At 40.8% G+C, this 20,285-nt stretch overlaps 3 non-coding genes across 3 annotated transcripts; 2 read left to right on the top strand and 1 right to left on the bottom strand.

Moving 5' to 3' along the window:
- Nucleotides 1–4,513: 4,513 nt before the first annotated feature.
- LOC125008721 lies at nt 4,514–4,685 on the bottom strand. The gene has a single exon (XR_007112911.1). It is a non-coding gene; the product is annotated as a U1 spliceosomal RNA (small nuclear RNA).
- A 14,045-nt stretch (nt 4,686–18,730) lies between these two features.
- Nucleotides 18,731–18,812, top strand: trnal-aag. The gene has a single exon. It is a non-coding gene; the product is annotated as a tRNA-Leu (tRNA).
- A 1,018-nt stretch (nt 18,813–19,830) lies between these two features.
- Nucleotides 19,831–19,912, top strand: trnal-aag. The gene has a single exon. It is a non-coding gene; the product is annotated as a tRNA-Leu (tRNA).
- The last annotated feature ends 373 nt before the right edge of the window (nt 19,913–20,285 follow it).

Raw genomic sequence — 20,285 nt, 5'->3', positions numbered from 1 at the left:
CTACTGAATGCTTACGGCAGGGGGATGGACCACAAACTTCATTTCATCTTGATAACTGAGCTGCAAATGTCCCTGGAAATCATTTCAGATTTCTGGTCACCTCACAGCTATGATGTTAGCATCACAGCTGTGCATTAGACGTCTGCTTCCTCACCAGATTTCCTGAACTATAATGCACCTGCTCGTTTTAAATTTGCAAAGGTTATTTTTTATGATAAGTTTTGATCATGTGAGCGGTGCAGACGTCTCAGACATTCAACTTGGTGTAAAAATAGTTTATCATCTGCTGACATTTAAATCGCAATTATCCAAGTTTGACGTAAGTATTCTTTGTCGAGCTTTGTCGGGAAACTGGAGTTGAGGTTAAAGTGGCGGAGGTTATAATGCAGACGAGGCTCCGTTAGCAGCAGAGAGTCAGTCTGATCAAATCACCAGACAAATAAACACCAACAACCTCCCTGGTGGAGGTTCTGTGTGTGCTCCTCCTCGGGCGTTTTATGACTCAGATCTGAAGAGTGTTATTCTGGGGCTGCGGTCGGCTCCAGATTTGCCACTAACTCGCGAGACATTGCAGAGTCGTGCTGCAGCTCTGTCAGCGGGAAAAAGGGAAAATGAGAATGTGGGAAATATTGGTCGCCAATTACTAGATTGTGACTCCCAGCTAAGCCATTAATCAAAACTCTGAGCTCTGTCAAAGCTGCATCACACTCCAGATCAACAGGCTGCTCCACGGGTAGACGGACAGATTCAGGTTCTCCACGCTGACGGATGGATAGGCAGATATTTCCTGGAGAGAGCCAGAGAGAGATATTTGGACAGAGTGGGAGTCATGCAGCTGATGAGCAGCCATGACAGATTCAGGGAAACTGTCCTCTTCCTCCTAATTAATGTCAGATCTCCAGCTCAGCTCCACCTGCGGCCTCTGGCAGCCGCTGAGCTCGCTGGAAATCTCTCAGCCGCCAGTTGATGTAGGTCAAATCCTCTATTTGGCGCATTTCCCTCCACTCACAAAGTTTTTTTTTTTTTTTTTTTTCACACCATCCACAGCTGCCAATTAGCCTCTTATTACGTAGGTTTGGAGCTTTTGTGCTGCTGCAAAACGAGAGACACAATGTGGCGCTATGTGGCTGCAGAGGTTGGGAAGGAAATGGTGTTTAGCTCGTGGCCAGTTTTGTTCACTCCAACTGGAAGAGCTGCAGAACTGGCAGTGTTGTGACAATTTTATGTTTTGTTTTTTTTTGTTTTTTTACTTATGCAAATTTGGCGGCACGGTGGTGTGGTGGTTAGCAGTGATGCCTCCCAGCAAGAAGGTCTCGACAAAAGGGGGAGAACATGCAAACTCCACCCAGAAACCTTTCTAGATGGAGTGTGCACGTTCTCCCTTTACGTTTTCTTCATGCATGGGTTAAATTGGCCCTAGGTGTGAGCGTGAAAACCCAAGTGAAGATAAGTGGTAGTAGAAGATGAGATGATGAGCAAATTGCAACTCAACTTATGTGGGTGAATGTGTTTTTAAGGTACAACAGGACGGTGTAACCTAGGTACATAGCCTCCATAGGTTTGAGACATTTATATTTGTGTCCGCTCATAGGTCTGTCTCACTCAGTGCGTTTACATTCACAGCTTAATGGAGCTTTCCTCGTAATTCGACTTTCTGAATGAGGTCCTTGTCCAAGTTTTCATGCAACATCGTGTAACTGACGGGAACATGTCCTCCTGCTCCTCCTCCACACTAGGTGGCGATATGTGTCTTTTCAGCAGGTTAATACGGCTCCTTTCCTGTTGACCTGTTACGTCATATAATAAACAACTGAGTCATTCATGCAGCAGACCAGCATTTCAAACAACAGCCAGATGGATAATAGTTCAGCTTTTTAATCGCTACTTATGGTGCAGATAAGATGGCGCTTTCGTGGATGTTTTTGTTCCAGGATCATAAGCCAGAACAATGGTTGTGGTGCACGTGCACACATGTTGCCTAGTTAAAGTCTGATTGAGGCATATACATGGCGGAGAAAATCGATTATCTGGACATCTTGAACTCTACTAACAGATTTTCAGTAAATATCTGTCTTCCTTCAACACAATTCCATGTCATACTGCCTAAATAAAGTAGCGTACATGGCCTAGATAAACCATAACCCAGAATTCTGGTGTCTCTTCATGTGTTTTGAGTTGACTGTGAAGTTCAATATGTCTGTTGCAGTGGTGACACATTAAGTCAGTGTTGTGTCTTTCTCATCATCTTACTCCTCTCCTCTTCAAGACTCTGAGGGGAAATATATTGAATTTTTTTTTAGGAAGGCATCACAGATTTCATTCGCCTGGTGGTTTTGACTTTTTTCTCGGAATAGATCAGCAGCATCTGTCCAAACTTTGATTTATAGCAACGTCTGATTTAATGAAATCCTCCTAAAAATAAATAAAAACACCTAAAATCACAAAGAGGCTCATTCGCATTGAATTCAAATCAAAAACGAACTCTTATAACAAAATTTTCACGGTCTCAGGTTAAACTAATCCCGGGAAATAAGACTGGACTTTATACGACACAAAACATTTGCTGATAAATTAGATCCTTGTTAGTGCTCCGGGGGCCGTGGTCCTAGAAGCTTCCTGGAGTCTCCTCATGCCTCATGTGAGGCTACCGTCCCTTTGCTCATTTTGATGATTTATCTACGAACTGCCCCCAGGACTCCCCTTCTTCTCCTTCCCTACTCTATAAATTACCCCTGAGGGAAGATTAAAGCCCTTATTATTGCCCTGCAGGTATCGGAGCTCCTGCAACAACCCCCTCCCTCCCAAAGTCAAACCCGGACACAAACCCCTGACCTGCTAGGATTCTGCATCAGCCGGTGAAATATACGAGAATGTTAATTATGTAGCTGAGAACAGTCGGGGTAATTAAACATGTGGTAAGGTGAGGCGCGCCGTCTCAATTATAGTGGGGGTGGGAAGGGGGGGGGGTTCTCTCTTCTTATCTCATTTTTCATTCTGCTCACTTCTTCCCTCTCACTGAGAAACTGGACGGTTCTACATGCTCAGATAACTCCATCCAGCTAACTCCGCTAATTAAAACCACAGAATTACAACTTCTGCTCGTATTATTATTGACATTAAACTGGAGGCTGTAGCTTCAAGACAAACAAAAATACAGAAGAAGAGTATACAATTAGCTTAAAGTGGATGCAGACAAATAAAAATTTTAAAAATAACATGTGAGTTAATGTTAAACTCCCAAAAATCTGATCCATATTGTAGAATTATGTCAAAATCAGAACAAAATCCCTAAATAACAGAAGCTTGCTTCCTGCATCGGTGCTAAACACAAAGCGACTTCAGTAGCTTTAAAATCTTAATTGAGTTCAGAGATGATCTTCTCTCTACTACAACATAATGTTATTTAGATTAACTTGTTGGATCAGCTTTATTCTGACTCTAATGAGTCTGTGAGGACTTTAAGAGGTTAAAGAGTGGATCTGTTAACGCCTCACGTTACCAGATAATCTGAGATCCCACCAGTCCAGCTCTACGGGGGAAATATTTAAACATACATACGAACACTTGACTCAGTAGAAACTGGTCCACTCATGAATTTAAATGGGTTTTTAGAGATTAACTTCTAACTAATCAGTTTGGTATTCCACTCTCGGCTCCATTTATCACTTTCATTACTGAGGATTTACACTCGTCCTCTTCAGTCAAGTCAAAGATGTCCCCTTGGGAAGATGCTCTACTTGGTGGAGTCCACTCTTTGGTCATTTATGGGCTTTTTGTTAACCTGTAGTGGTGCATCTTTCCCAGGGGGACCATCTTTGGTGAATCTATGTTTACTAGTTTGAGAGAAAGACACTGAATCATCTACTCCTCCTGTTTAATATCTGCAGCCGAGCTTCATCCTGATCAAACTGCTCTGCAGAGCACACACCTATAATAATAATAACAATAATAATGATGATAATAATAATAATAATAATAATAATAATAATAATAATAATAGAGCGTAATGGTACAAAGCGCTTCATGCTGAACAATCCCTTTTTCAAATGTTCAGATTTGTTGAGTAATCGCTTCATGTGAAACCTGTTAATGCGGCAGCTTCATATCATCATTTCTTGTGCCGTTTATTCTCATTTTCCCATCAGAATGAAAATGCAGGATAAACTGAATCAGCTGAGAGTCGTAATAATGTGTGATTCACGGGGTGATATATCTCTTCAGTTTCTTTTTTTTACTCAGTCCAACACACACTGACCTTCTTCTGAGAATAATAGTCCCTCAATAAATGTACGAAGCACAAACCAGCAGATGTAGAAAAAGGAAAGTATAGCGTCTTTTTTTAAAATTATTATTAAATTATGATTTTTGTGGGAGACTTAGTGGGAAGTCGGACATTATGTATCTGTTGTTTGCTTGTGTATTATTGGTTGGACTTGTTGAAGTGAATAAAGAACATCTGCAGTCTAGCCTTTAAACCGGAGACCCTTCAGTTCACAGCTCCCCAGGACAAAGTCAGGGGAGAGCACAAACACAGCCCCCCCTCCACTACCAGAAATGATGCAGTCCAGATTCACACACTGGGGAATTTGCTGCAGGGGTCAGCAACACAACCTGGAGCACAATAGCTGAGCCTCGCACGGATGAACCGCCTTCTTGATCAGGTATCTCCTCTGCCAGGTCACTGAATGTTGGAGGGGCCTCTGTGGATCATCCCACAGATATTTGATCAGTTTGGGACATTTGGAGGCCATATCAACACCTTGTGCATGTTTTTTGAGTTGTTCCTAAAGCATTTTTGTGTGTGTGTCAGGTTGGGGGGGTCCAGTCTGGTCTAGGTGGGGGCTACATGTCCAAGTAACATCCACATAAATGAATGCCAGGCCCAAAAGTTTCCCAGCAGAACACTGAATTGTCGCAAGATGTTTTTTTGTTTTTTAAACTATTATTCACTTCAACCGTCAGTGGTCATAATGTTGTGGCTGATTGGTGGGTGTCTTCACACATGTGGTGATGAATTCCGATGAACATCTGGTGCTGCTCGCCATTACCAACTCGTATACCCAACATCTGGATGGTAATGATCGTATCGCTGGAGGAAGGGCGGAGCGGCATCGATTGGAGGAGACTTTATTGGTCCCTGAGGGTGAAGCAGGTTCTGGTGCAGCAGAAACAAGACGCTCGGTGGAAACACATGAAAATACACAGAAATAAAAAAAAGAATATCACAACAAACCAGCTTCATCACTGCACTGAAGTTCAGGTATTAATTTGCTTTAAAAAAAATCAGCTGATGGAGTAAAGTTTGAACCCAGAGATCCCTTATAGAGTGAGATTATTTTTCCATGCAGATATATATCAATCCGACTCAAATGGGCTGGTGGTGTTTATTTGGAAAATCAAATTACTGACTTCCTCCCGGTGTCACTAACGCTGCTCAGAAAGGCCTGAAGGCCGACGTAGTCCTGGGAAAACACAAATTGGAAATGGAAACAAAATCGAGCTGAAACAGATTCAGATATTTTCTGGAAATGAGAACCCATGGTAGAACCCATGTACGTCCGGTACAGAACAAATCCACCTTCTATCCCATGTAACAGATCTTTACCTTCACACTTTCTCCTCTTCTCTTTAGTAATAGAGAGAAAGAATGAGGTCTTAGGAGGACTATTTGTTATTTGTTGTAACGAGACGCGAACAACGAGCAGAGGACAAACTCTGCATGATCACGATGACTAATGATGTTAATTAAAGTATCAACGGCTTAGCAAGGGGGTGTAATCCAAACCCATAAATAAACTTTTGCAGTAATGAGCTCATTCCCTTATTTTACCCCCGCAAGAAAAAAGTCAAGAATGATTCCTCAGAGGGAAAGAAAGGAAAGACGTTTCTCATATCCGTCCTGTACACTTAACCGAATAAAGCTCCCACTCAGAGTGGGAGAAGGAGTCGTGTTAATGAAGCAGCTTTAATCGGTGACCAGGGAGAAACTCCACCCTCCCAGGTAACACAATCAGGTCTGAAACCCCTCCGAGGTTTATTTGTTTATTGTGCTGCAGAGCCTTATGAGGATCAGCTTTTGAAAAGACGAGAGCTTCTCTTGTTTTGCTGCAATTTTGTTTTACTTTAACACAAGTTGTGGAGAAACAATCATCTTGGTGCATTTGAACACGACTGACTTAGACGGCGTCCAGAACTTCTGAGGCTTCATTTATAATGAGGGAGGGGGGACACATTTGTTCATTAACTGGTGGCCCAACAAATCTTCTCTTGGTAAATCAGAGAAAAAAAGTGGGAGACTGTACCTTAAGGTAAAGAATTAAATTAATGATAGTGATATAGTTGGTTAAGTACTGCAGTCTTTCAGGTTTTATATTGTTGTAGATGTAATATGGAATTAACAATAGCAAGTGGCTTCAAAAGACGTTTTATGTGAAACTAATATCAAGAAATTGTTTTAAAATACTTGATTCAAATTTAATTTCAAGATAGCGGTTGTAACGTTTTAAATGTAATTTAAAGTAAGCAGAGATGCGTTTTTTCTCTCTACGTAACGTTAGCTTACGGTGCTAACACCGGTTAGCCAACACCTTTGAGCCGGGGAGCGTAAATATGTTCCCCGGGTTCCTAACCCTTTTTCCTATGTTCCCCGGTCACATACAAAGTGGGGAACATAGGATCCAGGGACCATAGGGATGATCCTGTGAGCCGTTAGCTAACACCGGTTAGCCAACACCAGTTAGCCGTTAGCTAACATCGTTAGCAAGGGGTTTTAGCTGTAAGTCGGCCATGTACTAATAAAAATACGGTGCTCCGTCTACTTAAAAAAAATTAATTAATATTAACTTTTTGCATCATTTTATCCCTTAGATTAAGAGTACTCTCTAACGTTAAGTAAAGTCAATTTTCTTTTGCAGATGGTGTCAGTTTATTTTTACAAATTGACTGAGTTGAAAGTTGAGAGTTGAGTTGAAAAACGTATTTTTGTGAATAAAGTCAACTTGTAAAATTAACAAATTATTGTTGTACCAGCAACGACTTCTCTTGCTTGGTGTGTGTTTGGTGCTCAGTTTTGGACTGTTTTGCGTCGTTGTTGATTGATTTTGGATTACGGCCTTCGGACAATCTGTTGACATCCTCGGGTTGAACTTCGCCTGGTTTAAGACGCTGATTTCTTTAGGGACACTGAAAGAACAGAGCTAGTTGGCAAACTAGCCCCGTTCTGACGATACGATAGCATTGCAATATGGGTCCCAAGAGGACACTGACAGCCCAGAAGGTGGAGATTAAGAAGTCGCTGGAATTTTTGACAGAGGAAATTACTGCTGTCAAATTGCAGCATCATCTATGTTTTATTGGATGGTCGTGTTTTACCGTGTTGAATTAATTCTGAATTTCATTAAAAGTAGAATAATCATTGTGTTTTCTATAAAGAATAGTGTACTTCCTACAAAATCTACAGGCGTATTTCAACTTCTGAGCAGGTGCATGTCAGTCTGTATCCGTTATATGATTCATGGTGAGTATCTGCTTGGTAGTGGATCCATCCCACAGTGCAGAGGTCACATGACAGCCATCACATGACACTGAACCCATCACTGTCAGAGCGTGGGTCATAAATAATATATATTTATACATATATATGTACACAGAGAGCAGGGTTTCCTTCTGTGGGATCAATGAAGTTCATATCTTCTGCTTCCTCGGCTCATACTTCCTTTCTGCAGACCTGACCTCTGCACTTTCAGCATCACGTGACTTACTTTTGGACTAAAAAGAGAGAAAATGAATAAAATAAATATCGTATTCGTCCTCTTTGCATCGTCAGGGGGTGAATAAAGTGCACCAGTTCCCCTGCGTATGAAAAGGATTCCCCATGGAGCACAGTAAAAACCAATTTACCCTCCACTTGATGAATTCTCAGAGGTCTCAGCAGAGGGCTGGACAGACAGCATTTATCTCCCATTGGGGACCTCTATGAAAGCCCAATAAATTACCTCCTCCTGCATGAATTAGTAAGCGCTGTAATCCATACAGAGGACATTAACATATTGAGCCCCGGAGTCGTTCTCCTTCTTCACCCAGGCAGCGTTAAGTCAGCACCGGTCGGTTCATTTATTCATGAAGGGGCCTGTGGTCTGATGACCGGAGGAGGTTTATCAACAGCTGTGGTCTGGCTGTAAAAAAAAAAAAAAAAAAAACTGGACTGAGGTCTGATGTTTGCATGTTGTACACAACCAAAACCACATGAAGATTTTTTACGATCTTCATTCTCTTTATTGGCAGAGCTTGAAGTGGGATCTGTTTTTAGCCCAGAAAAAGAGTGAGAGCAACAATGCATGTTTATTTTTCAAGGTTTAAACCTGATAATGGAATAAAATAATAAAAAGAAAAGTATTTTATTGTGCTTTTGTGGCTCATCTATTTTGAGGACATGGAGAAGCTGGTCCTCTAAAGGGAACTAAATGTGGGATTAGTTGAGTCAATATAAGTCTAAATGGTTTCATAAGATCCAAATTATGTCCTTGTAAATGTAACATGGTCCTGGAATCACTTCTGACTGACCATCTATTTGACCATTTATGAATTACTAACTGGAACTAGGTCCTGCACTTTATGTACTATATGTATTTTGTAGATAGTTGTGAGGTGTTTTTTTTTTTTTAGTTATTGTTTGTGTTGTTTTGTTTGCGTGGTGTAACTTGGATAAGTGAGTACTGCAGCGTAAAGATAATTGCACTGGGTGTGGGTTGGGTTAGCCAAAGCTAATGGAGATCCTATGAAATGAAATAAATGGTAACCTCCTTCCAACTTTCACATAACACAACGTCAGAGTTTTCTAATCTACCTGGTGGGATTCAAACCCATCGTCTTCCTTTGTGAAGGTTTAATGGCACCAGACTAGAGAAAAGCCACCACAGCTTTTTGTCCTGATGAGCGTACTCTTAATAGTCACTGGATTTTATGGAAGTCTCTCTTTAAATTCAGTTACATGAAGAATAAGAAAGTCTGAGTAGCACCTGAGAGATTTCATGAATAACCTTCTGACTGTGAGAGACATGATGAGGAGGAGGTCGGTCTCGTGGAAGGAAGATGCTGCTCCCTTCCACAGAGAAACCTCCTAGACCTTTCTGACCTTCTCCCTGCAGGTATTATGGACACGTCCAGCTGGGTGGAGACCCCCGGTGCAGACACAGAACAACATGGAGGGTTGCAGAGTCCACCTTCCAGCTGGAGCTGGAGCTACAGTGACCTGGACCTGGGCACCAGGTGAATGATGGATGGAGCAGAAACAGCTGTGGAGATGAATCTGACTGGTTTGAGCTTGAGCCTCTAGGAAGCTGCCGTGTTGCCATGACAACATGTATAGTATAGTCAAAATCAATTTTATTGTCAATTATTCTGACACGTGCAACACATAAACCAGATTGAAATTACCTTCTTCAAAGGCCTACGATGCAGCAACTAAACAAAAGAAAAATGTAAACACACAATGTGCAAACGTAGAGAATATATAAAATATATCATGAAAAATGAAGTCACCATTATTGTAAAGAGGATCTTGAAGTCAGTGTCTTTTTAATCACAAGGAGCTCCACAAACAGAAAAATGTAACAGTATTTATACACAATGGTGGGTTAGCTTGTGTACACGTCATGCTAGCTAACAACAAGTAGGTTATCTCCAGTGATGTGTGGATCGATACTGAAATATCAATACTCCAGATACCAGGTCTTTATGCTCTTGAATCGATTCTCAAACCAATCATAGTATCAAACATCGCTATTTATCTCTTCTCTGGAAGGAGGGAATAACTTCTTTGAGATGACGCCACGTCCTCAGGCCCCAGTTCTCTCCTTTAACTGAGTGGTTCTCAGAAACAAGGCACTTGTATGATATTTAACATAAAACACACATAGAGTTTAATTAACAAGGTACCAGGTGTAGCTCAGTTACAGTGTCTTTAATATAAGGAATGTAACACAACGTTGGATAACAAACACTGGATCATCCAGAACAGAAAACTTTTTATATTGGGCTCAAAGAATCCAAAGAAACTCCAACAAACTAGTTCCATTATACCACTTTTACATTTATTCTTGTGACAATATCATGAGGAGAAGTGGAAGAAGAACGCAATAAAACGGGAGAAGAGCGATTTCCTTGCAGACTTTATTAGAGTTGGAGGAGCTTCTCTAAATGAGGTGATTTCATGAACAGATGACATTTTAGTTCATGACAGCGGATCAGGAGTGGGCTCAGACTGCAGGACAGGACAGGACGGGGCCTCTGGGCGAGTTTGTCTGGATCTGTACCAAACCAGCGCCGTCATACATATTCATACGGTCAGAACACATCACGGAGACGAGCACAGTGTCCCATAATGACCTCCGTCATTAACGCCACCATCAGTTTAACAGATTCTCCGTCTACATTAAGGTCCTGTCCTCGGGCATCGCCGTCTCTCTGCCTCCATCCACGTGTATTGTCATTCTCTGCACACGTCCTGTACCGGCAGCACCACGTTTGGCATTATGGACACGTAGCTGGAAAGAGAGCGCATAAACATCAGCGGCTACATGTGATTGATGAGCAGCATCCCGAGGCTGTTGCTATGTCACCTTATGCAGCATCACACGGGCTGGGAGGGGCACGTTTCCAAGGTGACCAATGAGATGACTTGGACTTCTATAACGTATAAAACTGGGAATGTACTCGTAAAATTAAAAAAAAAAAAAGTCCCCGGACGTCGCTTCCATGGAGGACGCGAGGACAATGCTCTCGTAAAAACTGTAAAAATTTAAAATTTAAAAGGCATGAGTGAGCAAAACAGGAGAGGGGGGAGGAGGAGTGGGGGAGGGAAGGAGCTACTTAGCTGTTTACCCTCAGCTCTAATGAGACAGGGCTGAAGTGAATCACTCCATTAGGAAGCTGGCAGAGAGACGCAGGTTTATCAAGTCGTGCACCAGCTACGCTCCTTTAAATGTACAAACACCAACGTTAATTAGATCAGAGGCCTTCCCGGATATAACGGAATAACCGGATTAATAATCCGTTCCTAATGCCAGGGACACAAACACAAGACGCACTCTTCATTAATACAAAAAAGGTTCAGGGAGCATCAGTGCAGGCAGGTAAAAATAGAAGAAAGTGATGTGAGGTAATAATGAGGGGATGAGGAGCAGGTGTGCAGGGAGTCAAAGGTAACTGGCTCGGTTTGGGTCTGACGCTGGGTTTACATGGAGCCAAATATCCTGATTAGAATCGGTTTAGAAGCCCATGTAAAGGCGCAGCAACGTTTCCTCAGCTGGAGAGCTTGTTTTTAATAGCAACTCTGAAAGAACTAGACATGATTTCACGCGTAGACGGCAGAAAAAGGAGGAATATTAAACTGTTTAATTCACTGAAATCCGGATGGACTGAAACATGGAACAAATTCAGAGCCTCTGGAAAACCTTGAAGACCGGCTACAAAAACATAAACATCACAATAGTAAAAGTGGATATGAGCCTCCAGTTGTTGGTTTAATGAGAAAAGTGTAACAGCAATAGCAACTAGGAGGATTAGGATTAAAACTACTGGTTCATCTAAACCCAACTAACGTCTTTGGGATTTCAAGGTTGTTTTTAAAACTAGAATCAAAAACTGGAAAATCAATTGTTACTAGATAGAAAAACAAGAACAAAGTCAATTCAATTTTGTTCATATAGCATCAGTAACGATGCAAATTGTCTCTAGACGCTTTACAGCTGCACCAAACCCGACCTGAATGAACCTTTAGCTCCTATGGACACACAGCAGTGAACATGCTTTACAGTAGGAGCACAGAACTGCATGAGTAGTAGTAGAGAAGAAATTAGAGGATAGGAGCTCAGGGCATCGTATCCAAACAGAGAATCCAACAAATCTGGAACTAAAACCTGCAACAAACCGGTTTCATCACATCATTCTTGCATTTATTTATGTGATTAAACTCATATCACGAGAGAAAGTGGAAGATAATAAAATATGAGAGGATCGATTGGGCAGCTAGTGATGACATTTCAAAAGAGCACTTTATGTGTAACAAATAAAAAAGGCTTGAAACTCTCCAGAAACATCAAACTAACAAACTGACGCAGCTTTCCTCCAATGGCAGACAATGTTTTTACTACAAGGCTTTTCAAAGAGGACTCCTGATCAGAGCAGCTGTCTGACCTATGACGGAGGTGGCAGGTGGATTAAGGGAAGAACCAGGAAGTCGAAGTTGTCCAGGCCCGATAATTTAAAGCAGATTACACACAGAGAAATACTCTAAATGCCCAGAGCCTTTTTGCAGGAATGTCTTATAAGCTAAGTGGCTCATTGAAGTTGCATTGCTGTGTTTGCAGATTGAAAAAAAGAAACTCATTTTAGCATGAGAGGAGAAGATTTGAAGCCATATTGAAATTGGCCAAACATTGCGTTGGATCATATTCTGAAGCTCAGGACGAGTCTACACAGCAGTGACAGGCACTGACAGGTAGCCAAACACTGGGGTTGAATTTAAGGAATAACTTTCTTTCTCCTTTGGGCAGCAGAAACCACCCATGCATAAAAATATAAAACAGGGAACCATCGCTGGCCGAGAAACAGAAGGAAACATGAAAGTGTTCCTGCTCTCGTGGCCTGAAGCCTGATGCTGCTGGTGTGTGGAAGGAGACGGTTGTCTACAAATATTTGCCTGAATGACTTTGCGCTCCGAGGGCATTTGCAGAGTGCTCACATGTTTGGAAACTAATGGCAGAGGAGCTAATGGGCATATTGATTGCTTTTCAATTGTGGAGCCAGCAGCCTCACAAATTGGATGTTTTTAGCAGCTCTATTTATCATGGGGGAGCCGTGCGTTGTCAGGCCGGAGGAGTCGCAACAACACGTCGCAAAGGGGCTCGATCCAATTTGAGTCAGTTGGTGTTTATCACCACATGGAACATTTGAGAAAAAAGTACGAGTCTGCTGGCGTTTATTTTTGGTGGGGTTGTTTGACTTTTAATTGTTACATTTAGTTAAACTGCAACCAACAGCCATTTTATTTATCATGTTAACACATTTCTTTTCAGAAACTTCAACATTGCAATGAACAAAGACGTTTAAAAGGAGAACGATGGCTGAAAACGTATTCCTGACATAACTTGTCACAACTCAACTGGAAAATTATGAACAAACATAAATTATCTTCAACAATAAGTTGCAGCTTGAATGGTTTTACTCTGAATTTAGATTTATACACAAGAAAGATTCATTCAGGAACTACATTTATGGACAGTTTTAGCTAAATGCTAATGGATTATCCATTATCATGTAGCTAGTAAAGCTTAGATGAGACTTCTTTAACTTCACTTCTTCTTTAACTTTAAGCTTAGTGACTGTGATGGACGCTGCGTCAATATCAGAGTGATGATTCTTCAAATGTCGGATTCCTCCTCATTTGTTGCCACAGTTCTTGTAGCAGTTAGCTAGTTTTGGTAGCTAACGCTAGGTCACAAAGCCCCTCATCCAATCACATGCACATTTAAAAAGACAGCGGAAAGAGATATGTATTTGAATGTCCAATATTCAAATAACATCTTTTCACATCAGATAATGTTCTAGTTTCATCTCGTTGACATTTCCTCATAGTTTTTCTCATCAGATATTAGTTTTAGCTCGTCAACGTCTCGTCTTAATGTCATAAAATGAATTAATACACTGACAAATAATTTTTATCATTCCGTTTGCTAACGTTATTAATGCTGTCATTTCCTTCAAATGTTGGATTCTTCCTCCTCATTTGTTGCCACTGTTCTTGTAGCAGCTAGCTAGTTTTGGTAGCTATCGCTAGGTCAGGTAGCCCCTCATCCATTCACATGCACATTTAAAAAGACAGCAGAAAGAGATATGTATTTTGAATATCCAATATTTGAATAACATCTTTTCACATCAGATAACGTTCTAGTGTCGTCTCGTTGACGTTTCCTCATAGTTTTTCTCATCAGATATTAGTTTTAGCTCGTTAACGTCTCATCTTAATCCATAAAGTGAATAAATACGTCCTCTTTTATCATCCTCCAACCTGAGATTAGTTTAAGTGATAATGTGAAGGCAACACAAGAAGGAAGCTCAGTGCTCACATTATCAGGACTTTGATAATAAGAGGATGAGATTCAAGAGAAACTACGATTTTTTACCAAAAGATCATTTGGCTAAAGACTCACTAGTGGCAGTGGAGGGATTTGAACCCTCGCCTCCTGAGAGACTGGAGCCTTAATCCAGCGCCTTAGACCACTACCTGTTGCACATGTAATTTATGACAACGCAACAGAAATTTCAGCTTGTGTGTTTGTTTCTGGCGACTGTGAAAACCATAAAAAAATTCATAAAACACGTAAAGAAAAAAGATTCACTGCTCAACTCCTCTCACCTTCCTGTGTGTTAGATCAACAACACCTTCAGTTTATGAGTCTGTGAGTTTGAGATACGAAAAAAAGACTAAAGATCTCATCGAACAGGATCAGGTTTTACCTGGAACATTGTGTTAATCTGAAATTACTCCCCTGCATCCCCCTGTGTTTCATGCAGCTCATTCACATGAGATAAATAATCCGTGTTTTACTCAAATTTACTGACTTTATCTCTGACTAAGATGTTTCTCTTCTTCCACTCAGTCCGCTACATGTCAGAGTTCCTATTAAATATCTTATTTGACAACTTTAGTTACTTTTTCAGAGACTTTATTGATCCGGGAGGAGAAAAAAATACAACACATCTAAATCTGCTTCTACGCATCTTGTCTCCATCTCATCCTCCTTCAAGTTTTCATTCTTCTGATTTTTTTTTTCTGCAAATACGTCGTTCTGCAGCAGCCTTCCTAAACATGTGTCCACACTTTGATATACGAGTCAGCATTTATAACTTTAAAGAGAAAAGAGGCAGAATAAACGCAGAGAATCAAACAAGTCCAATTTGCGTTGGGTTAATTGTATCACAGGACCTCTGTGTTAGCAGAAATGTAGTGGTTAATTTGCAGTTCATCTAGGATTAAGATCACAGACGACCTCTGATATTATTACAAATTACTCGAGGTCCCAGGTAAAACTAGTCCTGTGTAAGTAGGACTTTAATCTAGATTTTCCTCTCAAAACATTTGTAAAAAAGAAACAGTTGAGGTCCTGGAACTTGATATCTGTGCTCTGGTTATGCATTATTGTTTCAATGCTGTGCAAAGAATCGAAGTTTATCCTTGAAATGTAAAATTACAGAGGAAAAGGGAATCACTCACTGGCTGAAGTCTCCAGAAGCTGCAGACTGATCCATAGATGGTGCTGTGTCCCTGACAGACTGCAGCTCTCAAGGGGAAGCTCTCAAGATGGATGTTTTAATTATATTTAGATTAATTTTTTACACCGGCTCTGTCAATTAGAGTTTGACGAGTCTTGAATAAAGCACACAGGCTGTGTTCCTTTCTCCATGCATGATGTTCATGATTAATCTGAAACAGAGATGCTGTTTCTCTGCATCTCACAATCAATCATTCAGAGATTTTTTTTTTTCTTCCTGTAATTCTGCAGGTTGGTCTGATTTACCAGAGTGATCTATTAGAGTGAAACCCACAGCAGACACAAAGTCATGTCTGTAACTCCATGTTTGGAGCTTGTGTTCATGCTTCCTGAGGAGACGGAGCAGAGGTCAGAGGTCAGTGACTGAGGGACGATGATGGAGCTGGAAGGGACACTGAGGTTTGCTCAGGGTGACTTCAGCGGACACCTCTCTCTTCGCTGTCTTGTGTTAAAACTGATGCTTTTTAATGTCATGCTGCCCTCTGAATACAGCTGTCCCGTTTAGTTAAGTGACATTTCTGCTGCTTTTCTGTGCATTCACTAAAATATGTGTCTCATAAAAAGTGTCTGAATGTTTAATAATACGGAAGAAATGAGGAAAAATAACTAATTAATGTAAGAATCATGCACTTAATCTGCTCTTCTGGTATTTGAGCGTTTTATTGTATTATAATGTTCCTATTATTTTGACACTGCATTGTAGTCAGTGGGCTAAATAACAGAAACGCTGTAGTGTTTAATTCACATTAGCTTGAACAGCCATGAAGGAGGTGTAGAATAACATTAAAACACATTCTATTGGGGTGTGGAGTGTGGAGGCTAAACATTATGTGATGTGTATGAGGCTGTGTAGCTGCAGACCAGTCCTACAATGGACACAACAGAAATGGATGATGGAAACATTTTCTTTTGCATCACATGGATACGCGCGTAGTTGAGTACGGACACTGGGAACCATAATAATCCCGATGCTGACTCTAATAGTAGTAACCAGACTGATCTGGGTGCTTCATTTGGATAACGGTGAGTTTTTAATTAGCTTAGCCTCCATTAGCTCCATTTTCTATCCACTTTTCACGTGCATGGATGGAAGTGAACCTTCAAAATGTCCGATGACAAACATCTGTCAAAGGTTTGTCTGGACTTCACCTCTAAAGATGCAACAAGGAGGAAACACCTGAAATTAGATGCAACATCTGACCTTTAAATTAAAAGACCAGAAATGTAGCATCTTTGATAGCCTGCTAGCCCCCACGCCACTGTTTTTATTATTATTATTGTTATTATTATTATTATATTGCTTCATTTATTTCTTAGTTCATTAAATCAATTATTTAAATGAATATTCTGGTCAACTTGCACATCACAAAATGCTTTAAATATAATCGTTGTTGGACAAAGTTTGTATGTTTTCATTCTTCTTCAAAAGTACCAGTTTGGCACCAGTATCAGATAGAGCCTGAACCTTTTCCATCCCTATCAGCAGGTGCTTGTGCCTTTACCTAGCGAACGCATTCCAGTTGAGAAACTGTAGGATGTGCTGAACTAACAAGTTACGACTTTCAGGAATAAATAATTCTATTAACCTCTTATCATTCCAGCATTTTTGCAAAAAATCTCCTATTTAGGACACAGCCAAAGTAACTGAATGATGTTCATGAACATCTCAGAGCTCATTCATGGTGTTAGTCTCTTTTCAAAGACAAGACTCTGAAGTTTCTACCACAGAAGTCAGAATCACTCTAGGTGGTTTTGTTGTTGAGTAATCAAAGTTAACAGACAGTTAAAAAATAAGAAGTTGTTGGGTTCGCCTGAAAATTTCTGTTTTGAAAAATTGTGTTGGTTGAATCCTATAATGACTTTTATCGATGAAACCAGAAGAAAATGACATATTGCATCATGCAGCATTTACTCCCGGTCTCTCAGGAGGTGACGGCTCCTCCACTGACACAATCATCTGTTATGGAAAACCTGAGCTCATCCTCCAGCAGACAAATCCTGACAACAGTGGTGAGCGGTGTGTTCTCCACCCAGGCCTTCAATAACCTCCAACCTCATTCAAAACACCTCTGATAGGTATGAAATCAGTGCTATAGGAACCACCAACAACATACGCCAATCAAACAACGTTGCATCGTAGACGGGTATTTCATGAATGTCTTTAATGAGTGGGGGTCAGGGTTGGGCTTCCTGTCCTCATGATATCCAGCGTTTCCTAAAAGTCTGCCTGGCATATGTTTCTTCTCTATGGAAGCAAGTGATCAAATGTATTGATCACTGTGTATAAACACTAATGCAAACACACAAAAAAGGATTTATCTGTGCTTCAAGGATTGTTCTACGTCACTGGAAGAGTTAAGTAAAACTTATCTTTGAAGAGTGGTTAAAGCTGAGGACTAATAACTACCAAGGGAAATTTTATGAAGTCTGGTCTGATTTCTTAAGGTTCATAAAAAGTGTAATGCAATGCACTGAATATATACATACTACTACGGCATCTCATTTATTACTGAGCTTTGAGCAACTGCATTTGTCTGTGTTGTAGAAAACTTAATAAAAACTTGAAAATTACTTTCTAAGAAGAAAAAAAATAGCAAATGGCAAAATGTTAATGAGGATAATTTGGTTGTGTAGCTCACAACACATGAACACAAACTGCTTGTTACGCCCCGGCTCGCAGGGGAAAAGGGGAGCAACACAAAATAACCAGATGGTAAAGGTTTAGGTAGTTTATTGTAGCATAACTTAATTAAACACAACAAAACAGGGAAGACGGCCAATGGATGCTGTTCAAAGACACACAGAAAATAACAAAAGAGAGACTCTTTAAGAGCTAATGATCTTGCTATTTTAAAAAAAAAAGAACCCAAACGCTAACTCACTAAGCTAACAAAAAAACACCCAGTGTGTCTAATACAAGGGAGATCCTACCAGCGGCGGAAAAAATTAGTGGGGTCTCCCTAAAACTAATCTAAGACCTGGCAACTCTTCAGAAACAGAAAAAATATATAATAAAGACACTATATTTAGGTACAACCATGGACAAAACACAGGCACTACAATCCACAAATACACAGAATATACACAAAAAAGCACAGCAAGTGACCAAGAAAAACTGACACCAACAGACACAGGTGTTATATAGGCGGGAGCTCCTGATTGATCAGCCCTGATTGGCTGCTGTAGACCTGCCGCACCAATCAGGAACAGGGGTGGAGTCAGGTCTGGATTGGCAGGATCCGAGTAGGCTTCACCAATCAGGTCAGAGGGCGGAGCTTCAGAATCAGGCAGCATGGAGGCAGCTTGGTAGACCAGGAAGTGACCAGGTATCATAGAAACACCAACAGAAATGACAAGCTGCTGCTACTTCAGAGCGACAACTGGACAGCAATAACGCAGGTAGTGTGGCCGAGTGGTCTAAGGCGCTGGATTAAGGCTCCAGTCTCTCAGGAGGCGAGGGTTCAAATCCCTCCACTGCCACTAATGTGTCTTTAGCCAAATGATCTGTTGGTAAAAACTTCCTCAGATAAATCTGCTGTTAACACAGTCCTGATGAAGCTCCTGCTGAGCCGCCATCATTTGTTGCAACCTTTGTTAAAGAGCAAACAACTTTGTGCTTGTGTGCACAAAATAACAAATAAAAGCAGTTTCCTCCCACAACATGACAGCTGACTGAAGGAAGTCTGGGAGGGGAGAGGGTAGGAACCACTTTGTTGGTTGATTGGTGCGTCGTGAGGAACATCTGCGTTTGATTTCTGAGCGCTGGAGAAGAACATGAAAGTGTCTGCTTTTTTTTTTTTTTTATGACATGAGAAGCAGGAGTTTGACGAGCTGGCGGCTCCCCGGGGGGAAACGCTGCCTCCAGCTGCAGCATCTCACTGTGAATCAGCGTGAGTCAAGGCGATGCACAGACCCAACACGACGGCTTCGCCCGACACGAACACAGAAAGGCTGCAGACGAGCCAAGGAAGGCACGGAAAAACATCCTATTCCCCCGAAAGAAAGTTTTATTTTTCAGGACCACGGGATCATCACTCGTGTCTGTCGGGTTCTACTCCAGGTAGAAAAAGGCTACTCTACTGTAGTTACAGTGAGAAGAAACAAAAATAAAACTCATCAGGCATATCTTTATTCATATTTATAAAAACTATACATTGGTTTTCAGTGACAAAAAGATCTAAAAGTCTGATATTCATTCATTCAGGCTTCAACCATGTTCCAGTTCATGTTTCTCAGAAATATGTGTTTCCAGTATTGTACACTGTAGATGGAAATATCTAAAATAACAAGTTTTAATATGCTATTTGCCACATGGAAATTTGATATATAAAAATTAACTGGAACGGTGCGTCCACATTTAAAACTATTTCACGTCTGGATTTTAGGGCTGCAATGATGCTTCATGCATAACGTCGACCAACTCATGTAAAAACACTGACAGCCAATAATACTGGGGTATATATTCATGAATTATCGTGACACATGACTTTCTGCAAAGGGTAGTGTGGCCGAGTGGTCTAAGGCGCTGGATTAAGGCTCCAGTCTCTCAGGAGGCGAGGGTTCAAATCCCTCCACTGCCATTTAAAACATTTACACGTCTTTTTCATCTTGCAAAAGTTTGGTTTTACATATTTGTATCATATATATTTACCATAAATGTATGTAAAAACCTCCAAATGAACAGAGTTCATCAGAGAGGCCTTTAACTCACTGTAAGTTCAGTAGAACTAGTAGATATGTGAAGAAAATACTTATAAATATGTCTCAGTGCTCTACGTTTACTTCGTCAAGTATTGCTGTTAAATACATTTCTATTCATGAAGTTAAAAAATCCACTATCTACGAGTCCACAGTCCATATTTGAGGCAACCTTAAAATGAAGTCATACCGATCAAGGCAGTGAGAATAAAGTTTTATTTGATCAAGTAGAAACAGAAATAATGAACTCTGTGG

This window comes from Mugil cephalus, chromosome 5, assembly GCF_022458985.1.
Source record: "Mugil cephalus isolate CIBA_MC_2020 chromosome 5, CIBA_Mcephalus_1.1, whole genome shotgun sequence".
In the NCBI taxonomy this organism is placed as follows: Eukaryota; Metazoa; Chordata; class Actinopteri; order Mugiliformes; family Mugilidae; genus Mugil; species Mugil cephalus.
This window is presented reverse-complemented; position numbering and strand designations above follow the sequence as displayed.